Source organism: Tursiops truncatus, chromosome 7 (genome assembly GCF_011762595.2).
Source record: "Tursiops truncatus isolate mTurTru1 chromosome 7, mTurTru1.mat.Y, whole genome shotgun sequence".
Classification (NCBI taxonomy): domain Eukaryota; kingdom Metazoa; phylum Chordata; class Mammalia; order Artiodactyla; family Delphinidae; genus Tursiops; species Tursiops truncatus.
The window spans coordinates 80610242-80626009 of record NC_047040.1 but is presented as its reverse complement, the minus strand read 5'-3'; the positions used below and the strand labels follow the sequence as shown (position 1 = coordinate 80626009).

The 15768-nt window shown below is 37.7% G+C and overlaps 1 pseudogene; it reads left to right on the top strand.

Moving 5' to 3' along the window:
• Nucleotides 1-2211: 2211 nt before the first annotated feature.
• LOC101315831 (caspase-6 pseudogene) lies at nucleotides 2212-4306 on the top strand (annotated as a pseudogene).
• The last annotated feature ends 11462 nt before the right edge of the window (nucleotides 4307-15768 follow it).

The following is a 15768-nucleotide window of genomic DNA, read 5'->3' as shown; positions in this document are numbered from 1 at the left end:
AATTCAATAGAAGGAAAATACCTCAAACAAATGAAACTGTCTCACAATGGGGTTTATTACTGTGAATGGCAGACAGCTTCCAGCCCCTGAAAGACCCCAAGCAGCATCAAAGCCATAGATTGTCAAGGAGGATATTCATGTTAGTGGAAAGTTAAATAGGAAGAACTCCAAGTTTCCTCCCCATTCTATGGGACATCGGTCTAAATCACAGGCACTTAACTGCCACTGAAGGCACAATTAGGAGGGAACCAACTCCACAAAGTTACAGGGGTGAATCTATACAGCCTGAAATTTCATTTGGTCGTTTATACTGGAACAGCACCTCTGTGAAAGGAAAAGTTATAAGTGATACTTAGACTAAGGGTTCTCAATCTAGGGATACATCAGAATCATCTGGGGAGCTTGTAAAAGATGCCCATGCCTGGATCCCAACATATATCAATTAAAACACTGGGGCCCAACACTTGTATTTTATTTCTGTTTCCCAGGTAAGAATTGCAAACCCCTGATTTATATGTGTAAAATGTAAAAAATGACATTTTATAAAGCTGAGAGGGAAGGAAAATAGCTCCAGGATTTTACATGAATAAAAAGAAAGAGCTGGAAAACATCAAATCATGGCTTTTGAATTCTGCTCAGGGTGTAGAGAGCTGAAAAGAGCATCACTCCCATGCTTACAAATAAAAAGTCAGATCAACTACAAGTTCATATCTTTCTTGAATCCATTAGACAGCTGAGGTCTCAGTGGAACAAACTAGCCCAGAATCTGAGGAGAACCAGGCACCTGCAGGAAGAAACAAGACATGAGCACTTGTTTTCCTGAGGTAGATGCACCTGGACACTGGCTAACAAGCATCAAGTAACAAATAACAATGGAACACTGCTGGGAGAGTTGAAAGAGCATGGAGACGGACCACTCTGAGCCACAGTGCAGAAGGAAGACCAAAGGCTGACACTGAAACAATGAGAAAAGCCCTTCAGCAAACCAGTCCCAACTCTAAACTCAAGGTGTCACTAGAGGAATCTGAAGTCTGTGGTGCCCTGAGGATAGGCTCACCAACAACACACCTCAAATCCAGTCAACTCCTGACCAGAATGATCAATTCCCCACACTAAAGGGCTAGCAGAAATAGAAAGGCATTCCATCTCCAGGAATAAAATCGATTTATCTCAGCCTCTAATGGCCTGCACAAGAGGTCCACATCTTGACAAAACATTACAGAGCGTACAAAAAGCAAGAAAAACAACACTGCCAAGAGACACAGCCATTAACAGAACCAGACTCAGATATGACACATATGGGGAAGCTATCAGACACAGAATTTAAAATAACCGTAATTAATGGTAAAAGTCCCTAATAGAAAGGGTGGGCAATATGAAAGATCAAATGCATATTTTTAAACAGATAGAAACTATAAGAAAGAATCAAATGGAAATGCTGGAAAGGCTAAACACAATAACAGAAATGAAAAATGCTCTCAACAGGCATTCTTTTTTTTTTTTTTGCAGTACGTGGGCTTCTCACTGTTGTGGCCTCTCCCGCTGCGGAGCACAGGCTCCGGACGCGCAGGCTCAGCGGCCATGGCTCACGGGCCCAGCCGCTCGGTGGCATGTGGGATCTTCCCGGACCGGGGCACGAACCCGTGTCCCCTGCATCGGCAGGCGGACTCTCAACCACTGCGCCACCAGGGAAGCCCTCAACAGGCATTCTTCAGTAGATGTGACACATCCAAGGAAAGAATCAGTGAATTGAAAACAGGTCAACAGAAATCCCCAACTAAAATAAGGAGAAACAAAGAGAGGAATGAAGCAAAACCAAAGTGTCCAATAGCCATGGAATAATACCAAAAGTCCTAACCTAGGTGTAGTTGAAATTTCAGAAGGAGAAAAGAAAGAGAATAGGGCAAAAGAAATGTTTGAAGAAATAACTGCTGAGAATTTTCTAAAATTAATGACAGATACCAAACCACAGAACCCAAAACTCAAAAACGCTAGAGGATAAAAACTAAGCATGTGCAGGCATGTGCACATGTGAGCATGTGCGTGCGTGTGCACGCACACACGCACACACACACACACACACACACACACACACACACAGAGGCATATCAGAGGCTGCATATCAAAGACAAAAAGAAAATCTTGGGGGGCTGTGGCCCGGCTGCAGGAAGAGGAGGCCGCCTAGGCATCAGTGCTGTGCACTCAGCTGCAATGAGCTCGGCACCAGGGCTCCGTGGGGCTCGCGGTGCAGGTGAGCAAAACATGATAAACAGATGCCTTCCCTATGAGAAGGGTAAAAACGCAACCGAAATGCAAAAAAAGATTTGTGCAGTGTATGGAGAAGGTGCTGTGACTGATCAAACGTGTCAAGAGTGGTTTGCAAAACTTCACGCTGGAGACTGCTCACTGAACGATGCTCCATGGTCAGCTAGACCAGCTGAAGTTGAGAGCGATCAAATCAAGACATTAATTGAGGACAATCAACATTATACCACGCAGGAGATAGTTGACATACTCAAAATATCCAAATAAAGTGCTGAATATCATCTACACCAACTTGGTTATGTTAATCACTTTGACGTTTGGGTTCCACATAAGTGAAAAAAAAACCTTCTTGACCATATTTCCACATGTGATTCTTTACGTAATGAAAACATTCCATTTTTAAAACAAATTGTGATGGGAGATGAAAAGTGGATACTGTACAATAATGTGGAACAGAAGAGATTGTGGGGCAAGCAAAAGGAACCACCACTAACCACACCAAAGGCCGGTCTTCATCCAAAGAAGGTGATGTTGTGTATATGGTGGGATTGGAAGGGAGTCCTCTATTATGAGCTCCTTCTGGAAAATGAAACGATTCATTCCAACCAGTACTGCTCCCAATTAGACCAACTGAAAGCAGCACTCGACGAAAAGTGTCCGGAATTAGTCAACAGAAAACGCATAATCTTGCATCAGGATAATGCAAGACTGCATGTTTCTTTGATGACCAGGCAAAAACTGTTACAGCTTGGCTGGGAAGTTCTGATTCGTCCGCCGTATTCACCAGACATTGCACCTTCGGATTTCCATTTATTTCGGTCTTTACAAAATTCTCTTAATGGAAAAAATTTCAATTTCCTGGAAGACTGTAAAAGGCACCTGGAACAGTTCTTTGCTCAAAAAGATAAAAAGTTTTGGGAAGATAGAATTGAAGTAGGCTGAAAAATGGCAGAAGGTAATGGAACAAAATGGTGAATACGTTGTTCAATAAAGTTCTTGGTGAAAATGGAAAATGTGTCTTTTTACTTAAATACCAAGAGAACTTTTTGGCCAACCCAATATTTCAGGACTTTCCTTGCCAGTATGGCTGGGAGGCTTTCCTGGGGCACACCAGTGGTCTGTCTGCCTGGAAGAGGAGGAGGATGCAGCAGACCTCTATCTACTCTATATGTTGACCTTGGGCTTGGAGGAGCTCATTATTTAATATGGCTTAAGTGATTGTTTTTTAAACTTTTCATAAACAGAGAAGTGTTTGATACGGCAGAAACGTACAAAAGGGACCACAAGAGGAGAGGAATTGCTTTAATCTTCAATCATGAGAGGATCTTCTGGCACTTAACCCTGCCAGACAGGCAGGGCACCAGCACCGACAGAGACAATCTTAAGCCCAGGTTTTCAGATCTAGGATTTGAAGCGAAATGCTTTGATGATCTTAAAGCAGAAGAACTACTGCTCAAAATTCATGAGGCGTCAATCGCTAGCCACGCAGACACCAATTACTTTTTGTGTGTTTTCCTGAGTCATGGTGAAGGCAACCACATCTATGCATATGATGCCAAAATTGAAATTCAGACACTGACTGGCTTGTTCAAAGGAGACAAGTGTCAGAGCCTGGTTGGAAGACCCAAGATATTTAACATTCAGGCATGTCGGGGAAACCAGTGTGATGTGCCAGTCATCCCTTTGGATGTAGTGGATCATCAGACAGACAAGCTGGACGTCAACCTAACCAGGTGGTTTCAGCCTCAGTTTATACACTTCCTGCTGGAGCAGACTTTGTCATGCGTTACTTTGTGGCAGAAGGTTATTATTTTCATCGGGAAACTGTGACTGGCTCATGATACATTCAAGATTTATGCGAGATGCTGGGAAAATTCAACTCCTCCTTAGAATTCACAGAACTCCCCACACTGGTGAACAGGCAAGTTTCTCAGTGCCTAGTGGATATCTGCAGAGACCCAAGTGCAATTGGAAAGAAGCAGGTGCCCTGCTTTGCCTCAATGCTAACTAAAAACTGCATTTCTTTCCAAAATCTAAATGATAGGTGCTATTTTGTTTTATGTATCTGTATTTTTATATAAAGAAGTATCACTAAATACTTAAATTGAAGCAATTTAAATGGTACAGCAATTTTAAATGTTTAAATGAGAGAACTTAAAAAAAATAGTTCATATTGGACACGGTGAAGGGGTTTTATATACGTAGAAATGAAATTCTCAGGAAATTCCTATAAATAAAAATCCATAAGCATTTGTAATACTTGACTTTTGTAGTAAATTGCAAGGTTATTCAAAATATCTGACTGATTTAACTTGTATTTTGTGACATTTTATAAAACTTTATAATGTTTTTAAAAGTTTTTGAAAGCTAAAAAAAAAAAAAGAAAGAAAGTAAGTCTCAAACCCAGTGGGAAAAAATGAAATATTAAATACAAAGGAACTAAGATAAAAATTTCAGAAGACACCTTGTCAGAAGGCATGCAAGTAAGACAATGAAGCAACATCTTCGAAGTACTGAAAGAAAAACTGTCAACACAGAATTCTGTACTTAGTGAAAATATCCTTCAGAAATGAAGGAGAAATAACTGCAATAGGCAAACAAAAACTGAAAGAATTCATTACCAAAAGACCTACACTACAAGAAATACTAAATGAGGTTTTATAGTCAGAAGGAATATGATGCCAGACAGAAATCTGGATCTACACAAATGAAAAGTGTTAGAAATGGAACAAATGAATGTCAAATATAATTCTTCTTTTTCTGATATTTAATTGCTATAAAAGGTAACTGAATGTTTAAAGAAAATCAGCAAACTATGGCCTGCAAACCAAATGCAGCCCGCAGTCTGTTTTTGTATGACCTGTGAGCTAAAGATGGTTTTTATATTTTTAAAGTGTTGTTTCAGAAAAAAAAGAATATGCAGCAGAGACCATATGTGGCCTCAGAGCAAACTATTTACTTTCTGGGCCTCTACAAAAAAAAGGTTTGCTGACCCTTTGCCTAAAACAAAAACAGTAACAATATTTTGTTTACAGCATATGTAGAAAAAAAAATAACAATAACACAAAGGATGGAAGAGAAGGGTTGGAAATATACTGCTGAAAGTTCCTTAGACTACACATGAAACGGTGTAATATTACTTGAAAGTAGACTCTGATTAATTAAAGATATATAGATATAAATAAACACTCTAGAGGAATCACTAAAAATGTTAAAGAAGCATAAATAAGAAGTGGAGATAAAAGGGAATCAAGAAATGCTCAGGTAATAGGGAAAAATGGAACGGAGAGAAAATAACTAGCAAGATGGTAGCTTTTAATTAAGCCATATTAACACCACAGTAAATGTGAATGGTCTAATACACCAGTTAAAAGACAGATATTGTTAGATTGATTTAAAAAGTAAGACCCGCACATCCCTCGTGGTGCAGTGGTTGAGAGTCTGCCTGCCGATGCAGGGGACACGGGTTCGTGCCCCAGTCCGGGAAGGTCCCACATGCCGCAGAGCGGCTGGGCCCGTGAGCCATGGCCACTGAGCCTGCGCATCTGGAGCCTGTGCTCCGCAACGGGAGAGGCCACAACAGTGAGAGGCCCGCGTACCGCAAAAAAAAAAAAAGTAAGACCCAACTATCTGAGGTTTACAAGGACTGTGCCTTAAATATACAGACACAGACAGGTTAAAATGAAAAGAATAGGAAAAGATATGGCTGCAAACACTAAGCAAAAGAAAGCTGGAGTAGCTATATTATTAACACCCAAAGTAGACCCCAGAGCAAGGAATATTAACCAGGATAAAGAGGAATATTATATAATGAGAACAGGATCAATTTTCCAAGAGGACATAACAATCCTAAATGTGTATGCACTGTGGAATTAAAAACCTCCGCTAAAATTGGAGTTGGGATGGCCTGTAGGGGGAGCTCTCAGGGCCCACCATGCACCACCTATTACTCCAAACAGGAAGGTATTGCTGCTGCTTCTCTCTGCTGGAAGGCAGTCCAGCCAATCAGACACTGTAGCAGCCCAACCAATGAGAAGCCTCCATACACTGGACTCCCAGTTTCCTGCAACAGGTCTCTTTGGTTATTACAGCTCCTTCCAAGTTTCGCTTTTCCCTATAAAAGTAAGTTCCCCTTCCTTGTTTTTGGATTTACCTATGGTATACCATAGTTCACATATCCTGAATTGCAATTCCTTTGGCTATTCCAGAAAAAACTTGCTTTCACTGGTAAAATAACTAGCTATTATACTATTAAAGTTGCACTTCAGAACAAATGGTCAAAATACATGAATCAAAAAGTGACAGAACTGAAACAAGAAATTTTAAAATCGACAATTGTAGTTGGAGATTCTATTCTAACATGCCTCTCTGTTATTGATAAAACAAGTAGATAGATAATGAATAAGGACACAGGAGACCTGAACAAACCTATCAGGCAACTTCACCTAATATTTCCAGAACATTCTACCCAACAATAGCAGAATACACATTCTTTTCAAGTGCACACTGAACATTGACCAAGATATTCTGGGCCACAAAATAAATGTGAACAAATTTAAAAGAATAAAAATCATGCAAATTATATTATGGGATGGTGCTTCCCTTGTGGCAGTGGTTAAGAATCTGCCTGCCAATGCAAGGGACATGGGTTCGAGCCCTGACCTGGGAAGATCCCACATGCCGCGGAGCAACTAAGCCAGTGCACCACAACTACTAAGCCTGACGTCTAGAGCCTGCAAGCCACAATTACTGAGCCCACATGCCACAACTACTGAAGCCTGTGCACCTAGAGCCGTTGGTTGCGCAACGGAGCCGTTGCTCCGCAACGAGAAGCCACGACAATGAGAAGCTTGCGCACCACAACAAAGAGTAGCCCCGCTCATCACAACTAGAGAAAGCCCACATACAGACACGAAGACCCAACACAGCCAAAAATAAATAAATAAATAAATAAAAATTATATTATGGGACAATAAGAGAATTAAACTAGAAACTGATAACAAGAAAACTTCTGGAAAATTCCCAAGTATTTGAAAAGGAAATGACATATTTTGAAATAACACATGGGTCAAGAGGAAGTCTCAAGGGAAATTTTAAATATTTTAATTTTAAATAAATAAAAATGAATATGCACATATCAAAATTGTTGAGTGCAGGCTAAAGCGGTGGTTAAAGGGAAATGTATAGCACTAAATGCTTATATTAAAACAGAAGAAAAATCTCAGATCAGTAATATAAGCTTACCCCTTAAGAAAATAGGAGCATATTAAACCCAAAGCAAGGTGAAGGAAATAAAAAGGGCATAAATCAATAAAATTGAAAACAGAAAAACAAAAAATTAATGAAATCAAAATCTGGATCTGTGAAAGATTAATAAAGTTGCTGAACTTGTAGACAGACTAAGAAAATGATTGAAGACACAAATTACCAATATCAGGAATGAAAGGGGGAACATCACTACAGACCCCAAAGACATTAAATGAATAATAGAACACCACAAACAATTCTATATCCATAAATTTGACAACTTAGGTGAAGAAGACCCATTCCTTGAAATATATAAACAATTAAAACTTATCAAGAAAAACTGGATAACCTGAATTGTCCTGTATCTATTAAAGAAGTTAAATTTGTAGTTTAAAAACCTTCCATCAGAGAAAACTCTAGGCCTAGACGGTTTCACTAATGAATTCTACCAAATACTGAAGGAGGAAAAAATAACAATCTTACACAGTCTCTTCCAAAAATACATTACAACCAAGTAGGGTTTATCCCAGGAATACAAAGCTGGTTCAACATCTGAAAATCAATCAATGTCATTCACCATAGTAAATATGAATAAATCACATGACCCTGTCAATAGACAGAGAAAAAGTATACAACAAAATTCAAAATCCATTCATAATAAAAACTCTCAGTAAACTAGGGATACAAGTGAAATTCCTTAACCTCATGGGGCACCTATAAAAATTCTCAGCTAACATACTTCATAGTGAAAGATTACTTCTCCCCTATTATGAGAAACAAGGCAAGGATGTTCTCTCTCACCACTCCTTTTAAACATTGTACTACAAGACTTAGCCAGTAGACTAAGGCAAGTAAAAGAAATAAAAGGCGTCCAGATTAGAAGGGAAAAAATAAAACTGTCATTATTCACAGATAACATGACTGTGTAGAAAATCCCCAAAAATCTATAAATAAACCTCCTAGAATAAGCGACTTCAGAGAGGTAATAGAATACAATATCAAAATACAAAAATCAATTGTATTTCTTTATATTAGCAACAAGAGGAACCCCCAAATGAAATACTAAAGTATAAATCTAACAAAACATGTGGAAGGTCTATATCCTGAAAAGTACCAAATGCTGATAAAAAAATAAAAACAGAAATAATAAAGTGATAAACAATATTGTGTTAATGGACTGGAATACTCAATATTGTAAAGATATCACTTCTTCCTAAATGAATCTATAGATTCAATGCAAGCCCATTCAAAATCCCAGCAGGACTCTTTGCAGATATTGACAAGCTGACTCTACAACCTATATGAAAAGGCCAAGGAACTAGGAGAGCCATAACAATTTTGAAAAGAAATAAACTTGGAGGATTTATACTACCTATTTTCAAAATTTATTATAAAGTCACAGCATCAAGCCAGTGTAGTGTTGGCACAAAGTAGGCTTACAGATCAATGGAATACAATTAAGAATCCAGAAATAAATGCTTACAATTATGGCCAACTGATTATCTACAAAAATGTCCATACAATTCTAGGGAAAGCACAGTCTTTTCAACAAATGGTGCTGGAAAAACTGGAATTCCACATGCAAAAAAAAAAAAATTCTTGACTAATAGTTTACACCTTATATAAAACTTAACCCAAAATGGATCATAAACCTAAGTGTAAAACATAGAACTATGAAACTTCTAGAAGAAAATGTAGAAAAGTTTCAAGACTTGTAGTTTGACAAAGAATCTTAGATACAACAACAAAAGTCTAATCCATAGAAAAATTGATACATTGGTTTACTAAAGCTAAAAAACTTTTGCCCTGAGAAAGACACTGCTATGGGAATAAAAAGATAAGGTACAGACTGAGAGAATTTATTTAAAAATCACATTCTGACACAGGACATATATCCAGATTATGTAAAGAACTCTCAAAACTCAACAATAAGAAAAGAAAACAAGCCAATAAAAACAGGTTATCAAAATTACCTCTGCATAACACTTGTATGCTGTAAATTTTAATTTGAATTTGTATATTTTCCCAGCCAGTTATAAGTCCAAACTTAAATTCTCACCAATTTTTATTTATACCATATTATTTGACCCTGGAATTAGGCTTTCGATCTCTGTTAACATTTAATGCACTTCATACTGACCTTAAAAATACTATTAAATTTCTTTGAACTCAGGAGATAATTTTCATATACATCTTTAGTATAGACACTATTTTTTCCTATCAAATAAAATTGACTCTTTACACACAGACCCAAAAAAGTGATAACTTTCTGAGGCATCAAAAATTTATTTTGTCACCTTTTTTTTTTTTTTTTTTTTTTTTGCGGTACATGGGCCTCTCACTGTTGTGGCCTCTCCCGTTGCAGAGCACAGGCTCCAGACGCACAGGCTCAGCGGCCATGGCTCACAGGCCCAGCCGCTCTGCAGCATGTGGGATCTTCCTGGACCAGGCCACGAACCTGTGTCCCCTGCATCGGCAGGCGGACTCTCAACCACTGCGGCACCAGGGAAGCCCTATTTTGTCATCTTTTAAATAATGAAGGCTGAGCGTGAATCACCACATTTTTTATCACCATACTTCCTTCCTCCCCTGCTACCAAACCTAAACAATTCTGGAAAACAATGATGAAAGAAATGAACTTTATTTTCCCTTTGCTTGTATTTCTTCATTTATTTCTCATCACTTGGTACTATGTTTTATAACTCATTGTAAATCATGTCTGGGAACTATGCGAAGTATAACAAAGAGATTCTGCATGAAAGAAATCCTTTAAGATCAAGTTATTCAATACATAATCCCGTTCCTCCAAATGAACGTCTTTATTTGCCCAATACCATACCAACTCTGGCCATATTTCTCTGCTGGAAAACGGAGAGAGACTAAACTTTGATGATTTGTAGTACTATATCCAGCTTGTTTCAAACTACTGCAGTCTTCACTTAACCTACCTTATTTTTCATTATAGTACTTCTCATCACCTGACACAGGAGACAAAACAAATATGTCTCCTTCCAGGAAAGTGTAAGCTCAGAGAACAGACTTTGTCTTTCTTATATACTCTTTTTATTCCCAGAGCAGTGTCTGCACCCAGTAGGTGTTCAATAAATATTTGTGAATGAATGACTGCCCAATGCATCTCTCTACCTCATTCCCTCACACTCTGCCAGTGATCCTGGGCAGCCCTCGGCAGGACTGCTGATGGAAACAACAAAATATGCTGCCCTACACTCCCTCCTTTCTTCCAGGATTAGTGACTAGATCTTTCTGCCAATTTCTGTGCTAAGTAGGTACTGAGGACAGTGGATCATAAGAAGTAGCATCCTGCTTGTCAATCTAACTCCAAATGCCCACCAATGTCCACCATGTCAAATGGAAACAAAAAGCAGCTTGCACTTCATACTTCAAATGAAAACAGGCTAAATGCTTTAAAAGCAGCAGACAGTCGAAAACCACATTCACAGAAAGACAGACAAAATGAAAAAGCAGAGGAATATGTACCAGATGAAGGAACAAGACAAAACCCCAGAAAAACAACTAAATGAAGTGGAGATAGGCAACCTTCCAGAAAAAGAATTCATGATAATGATAATGAAGATGATCCAGGACCTTGGAAAAAGAATGGAGGCAAAGAGTGAGAAGATGCAAGAAATGTTTAACAAAACCTAAAAGAATTAAAGAACAAACACCTAGAAGAATTAAAGAACAAACAAACAGAGATGAACAATACAATAACTGAAATGAAAAAACACTAGAAGGAATCAACAGCAGAATAACTGAGGCAGAAGAACAGATAAGTGACCTGGAAGACAGAATGGTGGAATTCACTGCTGCAGAATACAATAAAGAAAAAAAGAATGAAAAGAAATGAAGACGGCCTAAGAGACCTCTGGGACAACATTAAACACAACAACATTTGCATTATAGAGGTCCCATAAGAAGAAAAGAGAGAGAAAGGACCCAAGAAAATATTTAAAGAGATTATAGCCGAAAACTTCCCTAACATGGGAAAGGAAATAGCCACCCAAGTCCAGGAACCACAGAGAGTCCCAGGCAGGATAAATCCAAGGAGAAACATGCAGAGACACATAGTAATCAAATTGACAAAAATCAAAGACAAAAAAAAATATTAAAAGCAACAAGGGATAAACGACAAATAACACACAAGGGAACTCCCATAAGGTTAACAGCTGATTTATTAGCAGAAACGCTACAATCCACAAGGAAGTGGCACGATATATTTAAAGTGATGAAAGGGAAGAACCTACAACCAAGATTACTCTACACGACAAGGATCTCATTCAGATTCAATGGAGAAATCAAAAGCTTTACAGACAAGCAAAAGCTAAGAGAATTCAGCACCACCAAACCAGCTCTACAACAAATGCTAAAGGAACTTCTCTAAGTGGGAAACACAAGAGAAGAAAAGGACCTACAAAAACAAACCCAAAACAATTAAGAAAATGGTAATAGGAACATACATATCGATAACTACCTTAAATGTGAACGGATTAAATGCTCCAACCAAAAGACACAGGCTCGCTGAATGGATAAAAAATAAGACCCATATATATGCTGCCCACAAGAGACCTACTTCAGACCTAGGGACACATACAGACTGAAAGTGAGGGTATGGAAAAAGATATTCCATGCAAATGGAAATCAAAAGAAACCTGGAGTAGCAATACTCATAACAGAAAAATAGACTTTTAAATAAAGAATGTTACAAGGGACAAGGAAGGACACTACATAAAGATAAAGGGATCAATGCAAAAAGAAGATATAAAAATTATAAATATATATGCACCCAACATAGGAGCACCTCAATACATGAGGCAAATGTTAACAGCTCTAAAAGAGGAAGTCGACAGTAACACAATAATAGTGGGGGACTTTAACACCTCACTTACACCAATGGACAAATCATTCAGACAGAAAATTAGTGAGGAAACACAAGCTTTAAATGACACAATGGGCCAGATACATTTAATTGATATTTATAGGACATTCCAACCGAAAACATCAGATTACACTTTCTTCTCAAATGCACACGGAACATCCTGCAGGATAGAACATATCTAGGGTCACAAATCAAGCCTCAGTAAACTTAAGAAAATTGAAATTATATCAAGTATCTTTTCTGACCACAATGCTATGAAATTAGAAATAAACGACAGGGGGAAAAACGTAAAAAACACAAACAAATGGACGCTAAAAAATACGTTACTAAATAACCAAGAGATCACTGAAGAAATCAGAGAGGAAATAAAAAATTACCTAGAGACAAATGACAACAAAACACAATGATCCAAAACCTATGGGATGCAACAAAAGCAGTTCTAAGAGGGAAGTTTATAGCAATATAATCCTACCTCAAGAAACAAGAAAACTCTCAAATAAACAACCTAACTTTACACCTAAAGGAACTAGAGAAAGAAAAAACAAACAAAATCCAAAGTTAGTAGAAGGAAAGAGATCATAAAGATCAGACCAGAAATAAATGAAATAGAAACAAAACTATAGCAAAGATCAATAAAACTAAACAGCTGGTTCTTTGAGAAGATACACAAAACTGATAAACCTTTAGCCAGACTCATCAAGAAAAAGAGGGAGAGGATTCAAATCAATAAAATTAGAAATGAAAAAGGAGAAGTTACAGTAGACACGGCAGAAATACAAAGCATTGTAAGAGACTACTACAAGCAACTCTATGCCAATAAAATGGACAACCTGGAAGAAATGGACAAATTCTTAGAAAAGCACAACCTTCTGAGACTGAACCAGGAAGAAATGGAAAATATGAACAGACTAATCACAAGTAATGAAATTGAAACTGTGATTAAAAATCTTCCAACAAACAAAAGTCCAGGACCAGATGGCTTCACAGGTGAATTCTATGAAACATTTAGGGAAGAGCTAAAACCCATCCTTCTCAAACTCTTGCAAAATTTGCAGAAGAAGGAACATTCCCAAACTCATTCTATGAGGCCACCATCACCCTGATACCAAAACCAGACAAAGATACTACAGAAAAAGAAAATTACAGACCAATATCACTGATGAACATCGATGAAAAAATCCTCAACAAAATACTAGCAAACAGAATCCAACAACACATTAAAAGGATCATACACCATGATTAAGTGGGATTTATCCCAGGGATGCAAGGATTCTTCAATATATGCAAATCAATCAGTGTGATACACCATATTAACAAAGTGAAGAATAAAAACCATAGGATCATCTCAATAGATGCAGAAAAAGCTTTTGACAAAATTCAACACCCATTTACGATAAAAACTCTCCAGAAAGTGGGCATAGAGGGAACCTACCTCAACATAATAAAGGCCATATATGACAAACCCACAGCAAACGTCATTCTCAATAGTGAAAAACTGAAAGCATTTCCTCTAAGATCAGGAACAAGACAAGGATGTCCACTGTCGCCACTATTATTCAATACAGTTTTGGAAGTCCTAGGCATGGCAATCAGAGAAGAAAAAGAAATAAAAGGAATAGAAATTGGAAAAGAAGAAGTAAAACTGTTACTGTTTGCACATGACATGACACTATACATAGCTAATCCTAAAGAAGCCACCAGAAAACTACTAGAGCTAATCAATGAATTTGGTAAAGTTTCAGGATACAAAATTAATGCACAGACGTCTCTTACATTCCTATATACTAACAACGAAAGATCAGAAAGAAAAATTAAGGAAGCATTCCCATACACCACTGCAACAAAAAGAATAAAAAATACCTAGGAATAAACCTACCTAAGGAAGTAAAAGACCTGTACTCAGAAAACTATAAAACACTGATGAAAGACATCAAAGATGACACAAACAGATGAAGAGATATACCACGTTCTTGAATTGGAAGAATCAATATTGTGAAAATGACTATACTACCCAAAGCAATCCACAGATTCAGTGCAATCCCTACCAAATTACCAGTGGCATTTTTTACAGAGCTAGAACAAAAATATCTTAAAATTTGTATGGAGACACAAGACAGTGAATAGCCAAAGCAATCTTGAGGGGAAAATATGGAGCTGGAGGAATCAGATTCCCTGACTTCAGACTATACTACAATCTACAGTAATCAAGAAAATATGGTACTGGCACAAAAACAGAAATATAGATCAATGGAACAGGATAGAAAGCCCAGAGATAAACCCACACATCTATGGTCAACTAATCTATGACAAAGGAGGCAAGGATATACAATGGAGAAAAGACAGTCTCTTCAATAAGTGGTGCTGGGAAAACTGGACAGCTACATGTAAAAGAATGTAATTAGAACACTCCCTAACACCATACACAAAAATAAACTCAAAATGGGTTAAAAACCTAAACGTAAGACTGGATACCATAAAACTCTTAGAGGAAAACATAGGCAGAACACTCTTTGACATAAATCACAGCAAGATCTTTTTTCACCCACCTCCCAGAGTAATGGAAATAAAAACAAAAATAAACAAATGGGACCTAATGAAACTTAAAAGCTTTTGCACAAGGAAGGAAACTATAAAGATGAATCGAAAATCCTCAGAATGGGAGAAAATATTTGCAAACAAATCAACAAAGGATTAATCTCCAAAATACATAAACAGCTCATGCAGCTCAATATTAAACAACCCAATCAAAAAATGGGCAGACCTAACTAGACATTTCTCCAAAGAAGACATACAGATGGCCAAGAAGCACATGAAAAGCTGCTCAACATCACTAATTATTAGAGAAATGCAGATCAAAACTACAATGAGGTATCACCTCACACCAGTTGGAATGGGCATCAACAGAAAATCTACAACCAACAAATGCTGGAGAGGGTGTGGAGAAAAGGGAACCCTCTTGCACTGCTTGTGGGAATGTAAATTGATACAGCCACTATGGAGAACAGTATAGAGGTTCCTTAAAAACTAAAAATAGAATTACCGTATGATCCAGCAATCCCACTACTGCACATATACCCAGAGAAAACCATAATTCAAAAAGACACATGCACCCCAATGTTCATTGCTGCACTATTTACAATAGCCAGGTCATGGGAGCAACCTAAATGCCATTAGCAGACAAATGGTTAAAGAAGATGTGGTACACTGGAATATTACTCAGCCACGAAACGGAATGAAATTGGGTCATTTGTACAGACATGGCTGGACGTAGAGACTGTCATACAGAGTGAAGTAAGTCAGAAAGAGAAAAACAAATATCATATATAATGCATATATGTGGAATCTAGAAAAATGGTACA